Below are 19,789 nucleotides of genomic sequence, written 5' to 3' on the forward strand. Positions count from 1 at the left end.
ACTATATAAGCAGAACAAACAATTAATTACAGACGGGTGTACGTTTCATTTGCCTGTAGGCCCAAGCTATGCACCTATCAATGGAATGATTGTACCCTAAACATGGAGAGTTAAATGTGGATCATTTGAATCCCATATGCCTCACTTTACCCATGGAGCTTTATAACTCCATGCTTTACCTAAGATGTCAGTTATCAGCGTGACTGTGTTGTGAATCCCTGGATCAGGGGTGAGTCGAAGTGGGTCATGATTATATCAGTGTTGCATTTATAAGCAAGACTGATGGCAGTAGGAAGTGTAGTGTATTTGTGTTGAACTTTAGACCCCCAATTATATGCAAATTAGAACTGATGTCACATCAAGCTTCCACTTTCAATTTTTGTCATCTAACTGACATGCACCCAGTAGCATATATGCTTGCTGGAGGCAGCTCAGTTCCACTACTTCTAGCAGCAGGAACAACCGTTTAATATCTAACCATCCTGGACTTTGCCGTGCATCAAGTTATTTGTTCATTTCTGTGTAACTTTACCTGGTGTAGTTTGAAGATATGGTACAGCATCCAACACAAATACCACCAAATTACCAGCAGTTTTAAAACATTGCCATAATCGCCGAATGCAGTTACTCCGACATCCCGCAATAGGGGTTGTTGTCATACCGTAGAACCTGTGTACACAGTCTCATAGGCGATGGCTACACTTGTGTCAATAACAACGTTCGCCACAGCCATAAAGCAGGAGGTATATTGCTTATGCTGCAGTACGTACAGGGCTTAGCCATCGTTTAATTGAGGGTAGTGCAAGGCCCGATGAGGAGTACAGTCGAGGAATGAAGAATTATGAAAGGTGAGTTTGTATCAATTCAATACCCCTTCATATAAAGGCAAATTTATGTGTGATTTGGGTTCACGAGACATTAAAGATGCCAAAACAGCATGAATTGAAAAATTGATTTCGTTTTGGGCCACATTTTCCATAGTTGTGTAACAATCAGCCATGTTTATTGGTAGTGAGTAGTCTGTATTTTAAGCAAATTGTTAAAAGGATAGATTAAAGTAGCCCTGGGATAATCTGCAGTTAGTAAATTTATGTTTGATGTGTGTGTACATGTGTAATGCAGTGCAGGGATTATTCTTGTTGTTTTCAGTTAATTGGGAGACTGAATCGTGTTGCACAGGTATTACATGTGAGACTATGAGTACATTGTAGTTTGTTCACAATTAATGTTAGTTTAATTTGGAAGTTTAGTCATATTACTTGTATTATTTAATAGTTGTAACTAAATTTTTTGGAAGTTAGTTTTCAAAGATATATCATGTTTGATGGTCTCTATTATTTTACATCAAGGTCAAAGTTAAATTGGGTCAACTTAGGTCAAAGTCTGTAAACATGACATTCCATGAGTGAAAAGTTTTGAGCTTCAAACTTTTTGGTAGCAATTAGTAAGAAGATAATCGCAGTCGTGTTTAATGCAAGTCATGATGTCAGTTTAGGTCAACAGATCATGGTTGGAAAACCTCTATAGTACAATATCTGAAGGTATGAATGTAACTTAGGGGAACCTATAGTATGCTGAATAGATGATCCCATTGTTTTCCATAGAGTCAAGGGTCACTTGAAGTCAATTAGAGGTTAGTTATAGGTGAGAACCTTTATAATTAAGTCTCACTCTCATCACTGAAGAAGTGGGAATTTGTTTGAACTCCAGCTTTCTTTGTATTTGCATATACATCAATCATTGCTGCAAGCCCATTTTACTAAATTACACATTCTGATCAGCAATACTAAATGTAGATGAATATAGTATCCACAGTTGCTTATCATATTGGCAAGAAATCACTAAATCAATTGACTTTCTGGCTTTGCAAATCTTTTTTTAATAGCATGGATGCAACTGAATAGTCAAGTGGTGGGCCATCTTTGGAACTGTTGGTGAACCATGGAAGTGGAAAATGCCAAAATTGTCAAAAGACCAAGATGAAAGTTATCATAGCAAAGGAGAAGCAAAGCTATGTAGACCTGTTTGCATTGATAATCAATTGGAAGAAAGGAGGAGCCCTGTATGACTATGGGATCAAGCAATTACAATGGACACTACCAAACCAAGTAAGTACTGTAAAAAGCCCATCCCATCCACTAATCTATCAGATTTTATTAAAATATTAGAAACTAGGTCAAAGTCATCCAAGGTCATCAGAGCCGCGATGAAGGTATGTTTCCTGGAAGTGTTGAAACCTGGAGTTCTAGCTGTAAAAGTTGAGTGCAAGCTTAGTATCCCAAGAGAGGATGAGATAAATCCATATGGTCCAGAATGAGAGAAATGTAATAACCAGCGAATATGGGCAATTTTAGCTGGCAATTACACTTAAAGGATTGAATATGTTTGATCTCAAAAGTAAACCAGCAAAAGAAGTTGACCTATAGCAGATTACAAATGAACAAGAGAACCAATACTCCTGAATGTAACTGAGGTATTAAAATGTGTGTGTGAAAAAAGGTACGTTGTATGAAGTTTTAATTGCATACTTCCACTATGGCAATAACTTGCTCAGAGAGATGACTGTGTACAAGGGGTGATCTTCATTTAAGCCAATGAAGTTTGAGTTGGACACACAGTATTAAACACTTAGTAAAGTTCAGCTAGCAGGTGAATCCTTATCACAATTTATACACCTTTTTAAACATTTCAAGAAGTATATTCGCACAGCTGCCACCCTAACACACAACACAGTAAGTCAAAATACTAATAACTTGAAAAAGTAGTGGGTAGAGAGTACTGTACATTTCTCCTTCATTTTTCTAAACTAGGTCAAATCTCCTTCAATCGTCCTGATTTTCATATCATCTGTCTTTAACTTGTAAGTACTCATAAACATCCTAACTTACAAAATCAAAAATGATAGCTGGAAATTAGCCAAAAACAACAAGTTCGGTGGCTCATTTTAGGCATTTTTTTGGCGGATGTACATTACCTAATTGTAGTATGCTACCTTAAGCCTCGTGAAATTTTTCTTCTTCTCCTGAGGTAAACTAAACTACAAAGCATTAAAGTATCTGTAATTATTTTTCTGTTTGATCCCCAATATCAACTTTTTAAGAGCTCAGCTGGGTCAAATTTGAGCTTGAAATGGATTTCTGCTCTAGCCTCGTTGCTGTGCTTTCAATCCATCTGTTTCTTACATTCTCTGGAAAATTCCTTCTGTTGATTATTTTGTACTTCAAAAGTCCTTTACTATGCACAAACCTGTCTCCAGGTTCTGCGAGTCCTTTCTAAGGAGATGATAATCGGGCTGGGAGGGGGATCCCAGACCTGGCATAGAGCAAAAGAAACACTAAATATAAATTTGATCTTATTTGGGATTTAAAGAGTATAAATTCTTCAAGGAGATAACTGAACTGCAGGATAAAAGTTTACAACTGGCAGAAAGCAATTGAGATTGTAAAGTAGGTGTTTTTAGGTGTTTATTTATTGAGATTTCATTATAGAGGGCGCCCTCTAAACACTGCCTTGTGTTAAATAAGGTTAAAACTAGCCTCACAATTGACTAGTCAAGGACTGCTATACCACATTTTCCTGTTACATTTACATTTAATGCATATTTGTTCAATTCTACACCTTTCCCATGATCTGCAAATAAGTAAAAGGGGGTTGGTGTTTACCGAGAAGAAGCAAAGTACATCACCAACTAACACTAACAGCTGGATTAAGCCAGGCCATGCCCATGTCAGGGCACATTTTGGGAGAAGCCAGTATATATTTTATTTATGCATCTGAACCATGCAAATTGAGGTGTTTAGTTGTACTGTACCTTGCAGATTTTTTATATACTTGTGTCTCAATTAAGGACTCACAAGTCAGAATTTGTTCTATGAATACTGTAAACCAGCCAATTATATAGACCTACTGTATATTGATAATTCTGCCATACATTTTTGACAACTACTGTAAGTTACAGATAAGTATAGCCCAACACAATGTATTTTAATACAGAGAAGTCAAAATGATACCCAGACTGACAATGACACATGGTAGGAGCACTATGCTGGCTATACCTGGGACTATAGCATCCCAATTGCTAGTAAACAGCAGAAGTCTGTGTTATCCCGGGCATACTTTAGTTCTAGTTCATTGTTATAACATTACTTACCTACAGGTGTAAATTATGGCAGAAATCATGCTCTTCAACAACAACACTGACACGGCAGGGCTGAATCTGAACTGTATCAACTCTGGAACAATGAAATTCCAAGTATAATTTGCTAATTTGTACTGCCCAAACATCATCTATAGTTGTTCAACTGTGTTACTTTTGAATTACCATTGGTAAGTAAATTTCATGAAACTTCCTTTCCATAGTCCTTCAACTATGGTAATGCAATCTTGAATTTAAGCCTACTGAAATATGTTGGAGACTTGGAGTAGCATCATCTTTAAGAATAATAATAAGAATTTCCCCCCTCAAAATCACTCAAGCATGAAATCATGAAACATTTCACCTGAAATATCAACGGCTACAGTAGCCTGACCATGTTAGCCTATAATTTGCTTTTTTGGGGCTAAACTGAGAGAAATCACATTTCTTATAAGCGTACCACAACATTTTATTCTTCTCCATTGACCAACACACTAAACTTGTCTTCCTTAGAGGGCCCCTAGAGCATAGAAGATATGTCCTTTATGGCATTCCTACCCATTTCCTCATAGCTGATGACTTGGCCTATCATGGCACTTGTTAATCCCATACCTTTAATGTCAAGATTTTGAGCTGCAAGGGGTGAAAGTTTAGAGCAGTGGTCCCGCTCCTTTGAAATGGCTATCCGGGCAAAATCTCACCATATCTACTTCATTTTTCTAAAATAGGTCAATTCTCCTTCAATCGTCCTGATTTTCATATCATCTGTACTTTAAATTGTATTCTTAAAACTGTCCTAGTAATAAAATCAGTGATGATACCTGGAAATAAGCCCAAAAATAATTTTCCTGAGGGTGGCCGATATACATTGCCTTATTGTGGTACACTGTCTAAGTGGTCAGTCTGATCATTTCATGCAATGTCTTTTTTGAACAACTTTGCAACTGAACACAAATAAGTTCCAGACCTATAGTTGAAGTGAATATACTGCAAACAGTAATCTTGGCGCTTTATACCCAATTAGGCAGTAACTTTGCTGATGTTCCAGTAATATACAGCACCTATACTGTACCTGAGAGTGACAGAGTGACAATGGTTTATTCCCATCGTCCCCTCATCCCCATTTTACACTGCACATAACCAGTAAACAGTTTCCTACAGGAAATTTTACCACACTGTATTTCTCCTCAAGGGGTATTTGCATTTCCCCTTAAAGCAGCATTTTGCGCTGGGTCGCTTTTTTCCACCTTTTTAACATGTGCATCGATTTTTTTACATGTATCAATCATAAAACAGCAAACTAAGATACCATCCAAGTTTCACCCTGCCAAGAGCATTAATTAGCGAGTAATTAACGATTTATGGCGATAACGAGTAGAAGTGTCCTCAACAAAGTTTTCAATCTCCAAATCCACTACTTTGAATTCCACCAATCAGTGAATAGTATATTTATTCATGAGCATTTTGCGTTTGGTCGCCATTTTCTACTCTTTTAACATGTCCATCAAGTTTTTTACATACATCAAATCACAAAACAGCAAACTAAGATATTAGCCAAGTTTTTCCCTACCAACAACGTTAGTTGGCGAGCATTCGACATACAAAATTAATCGCATTCAGTTCCCCAAACCCACTAGTTTGAATTCAACCAATCAGAGATGCAGGTTTAGTTAAATTTAGTTAAATTAGCCAAATTGTTGCAAATTTTTCGACTTTTATGCCACCATTTGAAGTAAGATTTAAGTAGATAAGCTAATTATGTATGTAGTTATGGCATAGTGGAGTCAGTGAGGTTGAAAAAAATCATAGAAAAGGACGCAAAATGCTCCTTTAAAGTCATATGTCGTAGCGTCTACCTACTGCCAAGTGATGTACTTTAAAATCCTAGGCTGCGTCTAGAGGTAATCTTTTCTCATGAGCTTTCCTATTTATTCAATACTGCTGTGTACTGTAGAAAGTAAAATGCAAAGTAACAAAGTACAGTTTACTGTATAGAGTAAATGTAAGTTTATCACGTAGAGGAAGCTGGAAAAACTCTGTTGCGATGCATGGTCAGAAAGTTCCTGTTCGAGCTGGCTCTTGCAAGTTAATTAGAAATTTTTGGTATAACAGACAATAGCAGTTTGGTGTGAAGAGGAAGTGTCTTCGATATTTCTCCAAAGATGGACGTAAACTAATTATGCAAACCTCAAATATCACATTTTACCAATATTTTGGGTATTTCAAGGTCAAATTCGGTCACAATTAAAAGGTTTATTTTTGGTTTTTAATACAAAACTAGTAAGATGTGTATAGTTATGATGCAAAGAATGGGCTAAAACATCTTTTGTATTAGTTATTATTAATGCTCTGATGAGCAGCTTAAAGTGGCGTATATGAGAGTAACATCAGCCCTACAGAAACATGCATACAAGGGGAAATAGCACTAGTAACATTGTATCTTCATTCAAGGAGACCATGTTAAACATCATTAGAATCTATTGAAATGTATTTATTAAAAGTGTTCTGTCTTTGACTCCCTCCCCCAACACCCCCCCCCAAACACCCTCCCCTAGTGCATTATGCAGATTTGTATACAGTATATTACTGACTTTTACTGCAAAGAGACTGCATAGCACATGCATTCAAGGTATACTGAATTATTTGGTATGGTAATCTTCTGCTTCAAATTGTCTGTATGCATGCATAACCCAACCCCCCCCCCCTTCCACTCACATCTTCTACCCAACCCTATATCAGAATAGAAAATGAATGTGTACCAGTGCATACATGCACAGTGTGTACTTTATATGTGTGTTCAGTACAGTGTTATTTTACACCAAGCACTAATTAAAAACACAGTCCCACTGTCCACAATCATGTGCAGTACTACACACTGTACATTTCATTTCATTTATTTGTTTCCACATTCAAAAGGTATTACACAATAATAGAACAAAATGTATGTGACAAGTGGAGGAGGTCTGAGAAAGCCGAGGCTCTTTAGAGGCAGACCCGCCGCCCCCCCCAACAATATAAGAAAAGAAAAAAAAATGAATTGCACACACAAATAAACTACGTTACATAAGATAACATGATACTATTTAAAGAATTATCATATTATATATACGTAATGACAAAAAAAGACAAAAAAAAAAACATGTATGTAATGGTGATTCAATTCAATACTGTGCATATTTCAATGTCATATTAATATATTATATACTTGCAATGTAGTGTCTGCTTCTGCTATAATTCACTATGTTAAAAGTCTTTTATAACTTAAAATGAAGTTGAACCAGTGTACATATGTAGTACATATAGTACACACTATACATATAGTACACACTATATGTACAGTGTGTACTATGTATACATGTTCAGTATGTAGTGTTATTTTACACCAAGCACAATAAATACATAGTCCCACTGTTTGCATGCAATCATGTACAGTACATACTGTACATGTATGTACTGGTCATTCAATTCAATACTGTGCATATTTCAATGTCATATTAATATATTACTTGCAATGTAGTGTCTGCTTCTGCTATATATAATTCACTAAATTAAAAGACTTATAGTATAAACTGAATGTTTAAGCAGTTTAACCTGTTATATTTATATATATATTAGTTTAACCTGTACTAAACATGTACCTGTACACACATATAGAACACACTGTACATGTATATGCACTGGTTCACATTCATTTTCTATTCTGATATAGGGTCGGGTAGAGGATGTGGGTGGGAGGGGGGTGTATAAACTGAATGTTTAAGCAGTTTAACCTGTTATATTTTAATATATATTTAAATTAGTTTAACCTGTACTAAACATGTACACACATATAGAACACACTGTACATGTATATGCACTGGTTCACATTCATTTTCTATTCTGATATAGGGTCGGGTAGAGGATGTGGGTGGGAGGGGGGTGAGTTACATGTAAACAGACAATTTGAAGTGCAGATTACAACCATATATATAATTCAATACCTTGAGTGCATGTGTTATGCAGTCTCTTTGCAGTAAAAGTCAGTCACATACTGTATGCATATAAGAAGGGTAATTCTCAGGGCTTAATGCCTGATTATTGCTTTAATTCATTTTAAAGGCATTGATCGAGACTCGCCCCAAACCGCGTGCAGCCATCTGAGAAAGTTAACTTTCCGTTGCTTGCAAGTGACGTTTTGTTCGTGTCGCTACAAAATGCAGACAGTACAGTAATGAAACCTAATACGTTGTTATCTTTAGCTGGACCTGAGATGTCCATCGCTGTATTGCATGTACACTGTGCTTTGGTTATTGACCGCAGCTGTATGTACTGACTGTACACTAGTGTATAATTACCAATGGTAGCAAGCTGTGTGTGTGTATTTTCTGTGATCGATGGTGGTGTCTAACACTTCTGTTATACCTCATTCGAAACTACAGTAGGTCAGATAACCGGCATTAGACGTTTTTTTGTGCGCGAGTCTTCACACCCTTTAAATTCCTGGCAAAAAACGCTGGCAACATATAGTAATAACGTGCTGCAGTGGTGGATCCAGGGTTTATGAAAGAGGGGGATCATTTTAGGACATCACATGAGAGCACTGACAGCTTGTCTACATTGAAGGGGGGAGGGGGATTTCTGGGGTTTATCTCACAGAAAATTGTAAAAGAGGAGCCCTTCTACCCCACCCATCAAAAAAATCCAATGTACAATAATTTACAATTATGCACACACAGAATTAGGGGACTCAATCAGCCTGGTTGGGCATCCCCTGGATCTGCGCCTGGTGTGTGTACCTGTGTATGTATATGAAACATTTACCAATTTGTAATTCACTTAGAGAATCATCCTGCTCTCTTTCCATATAAATGAATCATATGTGGGCCACAGGACCATTATTGGCTGCTGCCTGGATGGGCCCTGGTACAGCAAAAAATTGGTGTATTTTTAGATACCCTTTATCTAACAGGTATATACTGCAAAAAAGGGATTATCCTTGTCTTTTTTCAATTTTGGATCCCCTATTTGAAGGAACCTAGACAACAAACATGCACAGAGTGTGAAAGGTAGCACACATAACCTTGAATCCTGGTCATAAACCAACATAACATGCCCATCCAACCCTTTGTCTCTTTTCACATGCATATTCAGGGTACCCAGTTCAGTGGAGTATAGCATTGATGGGTCAAAGTAAACATTGTCAAAGTGCAGTGCAATACAATAAACTAGGCTCATACTGTATCACTCATACTGTATCACTGCAAGATGCCAGTCATTATGATAATGTCACAAATCAATTTGTATCACATGATCACTGCTTTTTGCAAATTCTCACTTTGTAACAAGAAAATGACAAGTTAAGACCAAATTTTACAGTTGTTCCCGCATTAAGATTACTTCATTTTTCGAATTTGTGAACAGGAGAGCATAAAGGGTTATGTGTGAATTTGGGGAAGAAGATGTTATATCCATTCAAGGTTACGAAGTAGGAAGAAATTCCTTCCACACATTTTTTAGTTGCCCTATGGTTTACATTTCTTTAAATTTAATCTATTTGTATGTTGATTAGTGGCAATGGAACTAAGCCCTAAAATCTCTGATACCCTTTATCTCCCATCATGCAAGGTGAAGTCATCTGCCCCAAAGCAAACAAGATTATTTCATTTATGTAGAACAAGAAGCCAGAGTTGATTGTTGAGGTGTTCACCTTCACAAAAATACCATTAATATCGACACCTCTGGTTGACTGATGGTAGCCGATTTATATATTTCCCTCATCTCACTTACTGTACATCCACATCACATCTCACATACTAAATGACTCACTTAAGCATTATTACTAGTAGTTGGGAGAAAATCACCCTGGGACGTTGTCACCCATATCGAAGATAGGGAATAAAATTAAAATTTTCATAATTGGACAGATCTCAAATATCAATTTTGATTTGAAATCTTGTAGAGCTCCTAAAATGTCATTAAATGGTGCAATTTTCCTGTTCATGAATTTGATAGTAAAAACTTCATTATTTCTTAACAGTTGCAATATTGTTTAAATTATTGTCACAAGGTGACCAGCATGCCCACTGTCCGGAAAATTATGATGTTAGTACAGTAGATGTTGACAATTTCTGTGAGAGGTTGTCTTTATTTTGTCATCCTCTGTCATGTTGCAGAGTTGTGGTTAATTAATTTTGTATCAAAGCAGGATATCTGGCGAAATGAGAACTGGTTGGCAATGTCCCACTCTTTCACACTGCAAATATGCAAGAAGTTAAAAGATTGTGGACAATACATGCTGTATACAAAATGTGAATAGTGAATATTATGTTTAATTTAATAGAAATTGGTTCAATGTGTGTGAGACCATTTTCCATTCAAATTTTCAAAAGTAAACCAATTCTAGACCCAGTTTTAAAATCACAGCTCTAGAAGAAAAGAAAAATATTCCCTGAATATTCAAGCTTTGTCTTCCAGCTACTAAGATTTACTTAGACTGGACAAGTATTATTATAAGGTGTACTGTACGTGTATTAGCCAAGAGGATTGTGCATTGTTAAAAGGACCTTATTCCCCAACCCCCCCCCCCCCTCCCCTTCAATCAAATCCTTTTTGTAACAACTACAAAACTTGCCAGAGGTTCTAACACTCTCAAAAGGATTTACAAAATGAAAAAAAAGACACATCTTCCATGAAGCTCATTAAAAGAAACTTCTGTATTGGCACAAAATTATAGCATGCTGTAATTGCTAGAAGCTTCAGAAAGTACTTCCTTGAGGCCTTTTATTTCCAAATTGTTCTCATCTAAATGAACACAATGACTGAATGTCCCAGTAAATTTCCTCTAAGGTGGTTATAAAACAGTTTAAGGAATTTGGATTATAACCACTGCTTTCATGACCATATTTCCTGGCCTAATTGTCTTCTTTCATCCAAGTTTCAAATTTATGAAAACCCAGTATAAATACATGAATGTACATATTTATAAAACGGGATATGAAAACCAGTTAAGAGTAATAAAAATTAGAAAAGTCCCCAGAATCCTAGATTCAAGTACTACAGCTCAATACTGGTACTTTGTCTTGTACATGGCCAATGTCTACATAGCTGGGTTCATAGGCTACATAGCTAAGTAGTTGCATGTAACTGGTGAGTTTTCAGCTCTAACACCTAACACTGCAGGAGTATGCTGCCCATAAATGTTTCAAGGTTAATGGCCTTGTGATGTGATTTTATAGTTACTGTGACTTCCAGAAGCACACATAGCTCAATGCCATTATGAGTGATGAGTGTGTAGCATTGTGTGTGTACACAGCTATTACAGATTTTGGGCTGATTCTTACTCATTGAGAAAATAAAATATGGTAGTTTTCTGCTCACACAACTACAAAACACTGAAGATCACGTTTTAATAAATTTGAATAACACAATGGCTGCTTAGTCAAAAGTTGTGATATCTCTTGTAACTGAAATGGCCCTCCTTACATATGAAGTATAACCTATCATTTCCAGTAGGTTTCAACTGGTTAAATCATGAGCTCACCTAGGTCAATGAGGGGATGGGCATTTTGGGGGTCTACTGGCAGGGGTACCCCACTAGTAGAAATTACTGGAAATGCCCATCACTTACATATAGAGTCGTGCCAATCAGTTTCAAGTAGTTTTCAACTGGTTACCTCATGAGCTGACCTGGTATAGAAGGGATGGGCATTTTGAGGGTCTACTGGCAGGGGTACCCCACTAATATAAATTACTGGAAATGCCCATCCTTTGCATATGAAGTGATACCTATCGTTTTCCAGTAGGTTTCAACTGGTTACCTCATGAGCTGACCTAGGTCAATGAGGGGATGGTCATTTTGTGGGTCTACTGGCAGGGGGACCCCCCCCCAATATAAATTACAGGAAATGCCCATCCCTAACATATGAGTGATACCTATCATTTTCCAGTAAGTTTTCAACTTGTTACATCATGAGCTCATCTAGGTCAATGGGGGATGGGCATTTTGGGGGTCTACTGGCAGGAGTAAGCCACCAATAAAAACTACTGGCAATGCCCATCCCTTGTATCTGAAGTCCTAACCAACATTTTCCAGTAGGTTTCAAGTGGTTACCTCATGAGCTGACCTAGGTCAGCCGTGAGGGGTCAATTATTGATCACTGGCAGGTGTACCCCACCACCAATAATTACTGGCAATGGCCATTTGTTGCTCTTGGGGCCATACCTGACACATTGTACTTACTTTGATGTGGTTACCACGAAAGCTGATCTAGGTTAGCTAATAGGTGACCTTAAAGTTGCTCTCCCAGCCACACCCAACATAGCCGGTTTGCCAGTCGTCTGGTTTCATATACAGGAATGCACTGTGAACAATTTGATGTACCAGGCAATTGGTTACCTTCCCAGCTAACCAAACCCTCTGGGCTCCCGCTCTACTATGAGAGTTTCAACCTAGCTAGTGCACGAGAAGAGTGCGAACGTTTCTCTGGTCTAGCCATCAACTATGCATTCAAATTGCACAAAATCTAACACAGCATAAACGCTCAATATGCTAGTTCTGTCGAAAAATTACACATGTGGATGCAAGCATATGGCCACTGAAAAAGATGCTGTAAACGTTCACGAAGGGGGCACATTTTTGTGGTGATATTAAGTTATATACAACTCATCCCTACCAAATGTAACTTTTTAACTTTTGATTGACTTGTGATTGATTTTCAGGGGCATGTGCAGGAATTTCCATGGGGGGGGGTCCAAAATGTTATGAAATGTAATGATTGCCCTACTGGGGGGTCTTAGTGGAAATTTCCGTGGAGGGGAATTGTCCGGGGGAAAATTGTCATGGGTGGGAATTGTCCGGAGTGGGAATTGTCCAAGGGGCAATTGTCGGGCTTTGCAATTGTCCGGAGTGGGAATTGTCCAAGGGGCAATTGTTGGGCTTTGCAATTGTCCGGGTGGGAATTGTCCGGGTGGGAATCGTCCGGGTGGGAATCGTCCAGGGGGCAGTTGTTTGGGAACCGTCTTACTAACTATTGGATTTTTAGAGGAACCCATTTCCCATGATTGCGTCCATCAAACGAATGGAAATACTGGAACCTACCAACTGAAACGGAAAACTTGCATTGCTTCCATTTCTGTTTTTTGTAATCATGTTTTTTTACACAAATCAAAATTAACTAACAAAACAAAAGTATGAAGCTAATAAAAAACAGTTAAAATTAGAAACCTTCAACCCAGCTATTGAGACAGTTGCGGTGTTTATAAACAGAGCACATTGACTGCACATGAGGTACACACTCTCGTGTACACCTACACATATGTACAGTAGGTATTTAAGCAGTCTGGGAGTTTCTAGCAACACAGTAATATGTGAGAATAATGCATGGATGGCACGAGTTTCGATTGGCTAGTTTTTAGCTCATACTAGTTTGAGCTATAGCCATGTTGCAGCTCTATCCTATGTGACTATTCATCCACCTGTAAAAAAATACATATATGTTGCTTAGTCCTTGGTGGATAAACGAAGAAACTTGTACAATGATTATCAAGTAAGGTAGCATCAGTGGTATTCAAGAAAGTTGAGGTCACAGGTCAGTTAGGAGTCGATAATTATCAGGGGTTTTTGTCAACATACAAAATATGCTTCCCTTCTCACGTTAAAAATGGTTGATGGTGACGGTTGGTCAAAATTATCATAGGTTAATGGCCTATTTAGCATGTTCAGAAATTTTCATTTGGACAGGATCTATTTGGGGGTACCTTTACATTTGTCACCATAAGTTAATGCATTTAGAATTTTTTCAGGTGTAGGTTTATATAATGGACCTATCAATTGTATGATGCACCCTCGGACCCACTGGATAGGTGCCTCAATATTTAAAATTAAGCTGGACATTTGACACATCCTTGCATAGTAAATTTGATACATTGATGCATGTCGTTGACCCACATCAAATTTACATTAATTGACTGACCATTTGCTGCCCGTGAAAGATTCTTTGTGGCACATTGATGCACCTTGACACACTTATTGTAGTTGTAATGGTGCACCAAATGTCCACTTTGACGGAAGCCTTAGTCACATAAATCTTTGGACATGATGCACATTTAATGCACCATTCCAGGGGTGAGGGGGATGTCACTGAGTCCCTCTTACAACTGATAGGTACATAGTCATAGTACAGCCATATACCACCAGGGAGTTGTTATGGAACAACTCCCTGATACCACAGCCTGTGTCAAATACACATTAGTGTGCATGAGAGGGAATCAGTTAAGTTGATTGATTATTCCTCTCACTGTTTACATGTGATTGTAATCTGAATATGTGAACAAGGCCATGGTGTTTGCCAATGGTCTGCCTGGTAATCATATCACATTACATGCCTTTAATACTAGTTGAGTTGAAACTGATCAGAACTGAGCCTTTAATTGGTAAGTGGGTCATTATTGCTGGTCCACAGCACAAACCACAGTATTCAGTTACATTTTGTTGACCTGATCTGAGTTCATTTCCTTTTCAGTAATGTGAATTTATATTGCTTATAGAGAGGAGCATAAACATTGCAGTGAAAATGTTTAATAAAAATAAGTTTCCAATCAAAATGAAAGTTAAAAATTTAAGAAAAACTGTTGAAAGTATTTAAGTACATTTTACCACTTTAAGATTGTTGCTTTTTTCCACAAATATCTCTTTTTGCAGACTCGGTTACAGTATTAATTTGCTGTATATTGTTGTGCATAGTCTGAAAGTTTACGCCCCCCCCCCCCACCACCCACCTTTCTACATTGACCTTGCAAATGCAATCTCCTCTAAATAAATATCACATTACTTAGTATTAGTTTATGCACCATTGGTGCTCTTGCTTTTATTTATCATGGATGTCTTAACAATATTTTAAAGAAACACCAAAGTTCTGCTTCATATCCCTTATCCTATGATGAAAATACATGTAAGTTTCATTTTAGTTAATAATTATTTTTGCCTCTGAATAATTTTTTTAATTGTGACCAAATGAAAATTGAAGAATAATTATAGTCAAGTGGGGTAAAAAAAAAAACAATTTACCTAAAGTTTGCTCTAAAAATTGATGAGTAAGAGGTATTGTTTCGGTTCCAATGTTCAAGTGTGTGGAGTGGGATTCTCTTAAAGAGAATCTAACAAAAATAACTATTTTGTAAATGGAAAGTGTCGTTTTTTGCGAAAAATGTTGTTTTTTTTTACCCCCAAAATTTGCTTAATTCGGGGTAAAAAAAAACAGTGCCGGGGTAAAAAAAAACAATGCTAGAAAACAGCTATTTTCTTCATGAATGTATCTTAAAATCATGTTTGCATATAATTACATCTAAGTATGAGCTACTACCTTTACATGAAAAAGGAAAAAAATTGTGAAATTGTCTTAATTCGTAATTATGGATGGCTCGTGTCATATGTCATGCTCAGCCATACTGTACAGTGTGTATATGATGCTACACAAATGTGGTGTAATATAGTAGAAACATTAGAGTTGAGCCAATTTCAGTTACTTCTGCCCAATTATTTAACATTTTTGACACATGACAGACATGAAAACTATTTGCCTAACCTCTAAAATCAACATTATGGAAAAATTTATTCATTCGGGCAAAATAGAGAGTACATTGGAGCCGGAAAGTACTTGTTTTTTTTTTACCCCATTCGCATCATTTTTTGGGGGTAAAAAAAAACAAGGCCCCCCCATGAAGCGTGAATGAAGTTGGAGTAATTCTACCATGGGGGAGTGTAATATCACTAACTGCTATGCTGTAACTGCTGGAATAATCTCCACATCATAGAAGCTGGGTATGCAGGAGAAAGTTTCAGATATGTGGTACAAACTTCAAATTTTGCTCGTTTAGCATTCGCTTGATTCGATGAAGCGCTGATTGGCAGCGAAGTGACATAGGGTTCCAGAAATTATATAATAATATACTAGACATGTAGGACTATCATATTGGTAGATAGTCTTTACACACTGATGTGTGGTGCAAGTGATATCATGCATATTTATGAGGGGGCGGGCTTAGCAATATTTCGGTTTGAAAAGTTTGTCCAGATAACTCAACAAGGAGATGACCGATCATTACCATACTTAGTTGGTGGGTGGATCATAGTGAGTAGGATAACCCTATTGATTTTGCTGCTCATTTCATGAATATTAATGAGGTAATGGGGTCAAATGTGAAAAACTCCAAATTGCAATAACTTGGCTACTATTAGTCGGAATTTCGTCAAACTTGGTATGATGATATTGGCAGATAGCCTATACACATGTTGTAAGTTGCAATTGATATGATACAAATTTATGAGAGGGCAGGGCTTAGAATTACTTTGGTAACAAAACGCTGTGTGCATGAATTGCTGTTGTTGTCATAGCTAGGGCTTTCTTAGAAATTTCCCTATGAATGGAACTAATGAACAGCAGCAATGAACCATAAAATGTTTTCATTCTGGTTATTCCTGCTTAGCATAGCTCCAATATATGGCTAGAAATGTATGCATGTTCATGACCTTGTTATAATATTGTTCATGAAAGTTACCAAGACTCTTTTATGGCCGGCTGAAATGACGTGATATCATGAACATTTCCATCAAACGTTGTTTTCAGCAACTGCTGACTCTCTCTATCATCCAGATCTATGATTTTAATTCCACTTTGTTATGTTGAAAGTGTTAATCTTTGCAGATATGTTTCCCATAAATTTAGCCTTAACATCAGGGGTAGTCCGTAGAAATAAAGTGTTATTTCCAAAGAAGCCTTTTAATGTAGTGAGTAAGATAATGGTAAACATGTTGTATAGGTGTGAAGTATAAGGTGACATCATCAATTAACTTAAATGTAGTTCATACTATATCAGTTCTAGAAATAAATATTGTTTTTTATGTTCCTCCTGGGTCTGGCAATGTTCTGTGTTAGTCATAAGGGGGTTTGGATAATGCCAGAGTTGTTGAAAATATTGATTGCTAGTCATCATTACAGTCAATAGGCTATTTATGTCCAGTTTCTTTACCCAATTTTATATACTGGCACACATTAAATGTAGAGAGTAATGAAGTACTGATACCATTGCCTCATTACTCTCTACATTTAAAGTGTGCTTACAGTCAAGTGTTCTTTTTCTCTTTTCCTGTAAAGGTTGGCAAATATTACAAGTGGAGTGGAAGGGACACATCCGCAGTCTAACAACACTTTAAAAAATTTTACAAGAGAAAGGCAGAAATGAAATTGCCAGGTAAGATTATACTGCAACTCAGGGAACTTTTCCAATTGTTACTTATCTGCTATCATCAGATTTACAGTAGCCTACGTGCAACGTTCTTCGCATTGCAGCTGAACAGCGCAATGTACAGAACAAAGAGTCTGCTGTTCAAAGTTATCTTGTGTTACATAAAGATCACAAAACATACATGATGGCTTAACGATATATTAAAAAGATCTAATTTAAAAGAAATTTCACCAGAAATTAGGGAAGAAATTAATCTGTACTCAAACACAGTTTTTGTTTTGACTACTGTAGCAACTGCAGCGTGGGTTATGTCGCAATCTGCATTTGCTAAGATGACGTCAAGTTTGCAACTTTTTAAAGTATATTTGAAATATCCATCCTAAATGATTAAAAATTGTTTCTCTGTCAAAACGTAATATTAGCATTCTCATACTTTGAGAACACATTTAGAAAATTATTTATCGTTTTTTAAGCTCACTTTCAAGGGCTACCAGACAAATCTTTTGAATTGTTTGTTTTGTATATAATAACACCAAATCTTTCACATCAAACTATGTGTCGTTTCATCAGTTTTAACAAATGTGCAGTAATCTAACTAGATGCATTTACTATTTTTGTTGCATTTTCAGGTCGGAAAGAAGTACTGGCTTTCCTTGAAAGTCACCCAGATTTAAAGTATGATTGGGAAGCATTCCATAACAAAGAAATGAATGAAGTTCGAAAAGCCCAACTGGGGGCCAGAGACAGGGAAGAGGAATGGCATAAAAAGTAAAGTGGCCAAATAAAGAGGTGTATACAGTAAAATTTAAGTAATGATGTTTTGATGGTACCAGTTACTGCACACAAATAAAGGGGTGGATACAGTAAAATATAAGTAATGATGTTTTGATGGTACAAGCTACTGCACACAAATAAAGGGGTGTATAAAGTAAAATATAAGTAATGATACTTTGATGGTACCAGTTACTGCACACAAATAAAGAGGTGTATACAGTAAAATAATGATGTTTTGATGTTACCAGTGACTGCACACAAATAAAGGGGTGGATACAGTAAAATATAAGTAATGATGTTTTGATGGTACCAGTTATTGCACACAAATAGAGTTGTATACAGTAAAACATACGTAATGATATTTTGATGGTATCAGCTACTGCACACAAATAAAGAGGTGTATACAGTAAAATATACGTAATGATGTATTGATGGGACCAGTAACTGCACACAAATAAAGAGGTGTATACAGTAAAATATAAGTAATGATGTTTTGATGGTATCAGCTACTGCACACAAATAAAGGGTTGTATACAGTAAAATATAAGTAATGATGTTTTGATGGTATCAGCTACTGCACACAAATAAAGAGGTGTATACAGTAAAATATAAGTAATGATGTTTTGATGGTACCAGTTACTGCACACAAATAAAGGGGTGGATACAGTAAAATATAAGTAATGATGTTTTGATGGTATCAGCTACTGCACACAAATAAAGGGTTGTATACAGTAAAATATAAGTAATGATGTATTGATGGTACCAGTAACTGCACACAAATAAAGAGGTGTATACAGTAAAATATAAGTAATGATGTTTTGATGGTACCAGCTACTGCACACAAATAAAGGGGTGTATATAGTAAAATATAAGTAATGATGTTTTGATGTTACCAGTGACTGCACACAAATAAAGGGGTGGATACAGTAAAATATAAGTAATGATGTATTGATGGTACCAGTTACTGCACACAAATAAAGGGGTGGATACAGTGAAATATAAGTAATGATGTTTTGATGTTACCAGTTACTGCACACAATTAAAGAGGTGTATACAGTAAAATATACGTAATGATGTATTGATGGTACCAGTAACTGCACACAAATAAAGAGGTGTATAGAGTAAAATATAAGTAATGATGTTTTGATGGTACCAGTTAATGCACACAAATAAAGAGGTGTATACAATAAAATATAAGTAATGATGTTTTGATGTTACCAGTGATTGCACACAAATAAAGAGGTGTATAGAGTAAAATATAAGTAATGATGTTTTGATGGTACCAGCTACTGCACACAAATAAAGGGGTGTATACAGTAAAATATAAGTAATGATGTATTGATGGTACCATCTACCGCACACAAATAAAGAGGTGTATACAGTAAAATATACTTAATGATGTTTTGATGGTACCAGCTACTGCACACAAATAAAGGGGTGTATACAGTAAAATATAAGTAATGATGTTTTGATGGTACCAGTTAATGCACACAAATAAAGAGGTGTATACAATAAAATATAAGTAATGATGTTTTGATGGTACAAGCTACTGCACACAAATAAAGGGGTGTATTAAGTAAAATTTAAGTAATGATGTTTTGATGGTACCAGTTAATGCACACAAATAAAGAGGTGTATACAATAAAATATAAGTAATGA

General features: G+C 36.5%; 1 long non-coding RNA gene across 6 annotated transcripts; it reads left to right on the forward strand.

Annotated features, from left to right (window-relative positions):
* The first annotated feature begins 367 nt into the window (after window positions 1-367).
* On the forward strand, window positions 368-19,786 carry LOC139968660 (uncharacterized). 6 transcript variants are annotated; one of them, XR_011793519.1, is made up of 6 exons: window positions 368-848; window positions 1,605-1,644; window positions 1,886-2,108; window positions 4,157-4,326; window positions 17,266-17,362; window positions 17,986-19,786. It is a non-coding gene; the product is annotated as an uncharacterized lncRNA (long non-coding RNA). The 6 variants fall into 6 exon arrangements; XR_011793522.1 differs by having other exon boundaries at window positions 369-848; window positions 1,605-1,633; XR_011793514.1 differs by lacking the exon at window positions 1,605-1,644 and having other exon boundaries at window positions 372-848; window positions 17,986-19,781.
* Window positions 19,787-19,789: the final 3 nt, after the last annotated feature.

The sequence above is a fragment of the Apostichopus japonicus genome, chromosome 1 (genome assembly GCF_037975245.1).
Source record: "Apostichopus japonicus isolate 1M-3 chromosome 1, ASM3797524v1, whole genome shotgun sequence".
Classification (NCBI taxonomy): Eukaryota; Metazoa; Echinodermata; class Holothuroidea; order Aspidochirotida; family Stichopodidae; genus Apostichopus; species Apostichopus japonicus.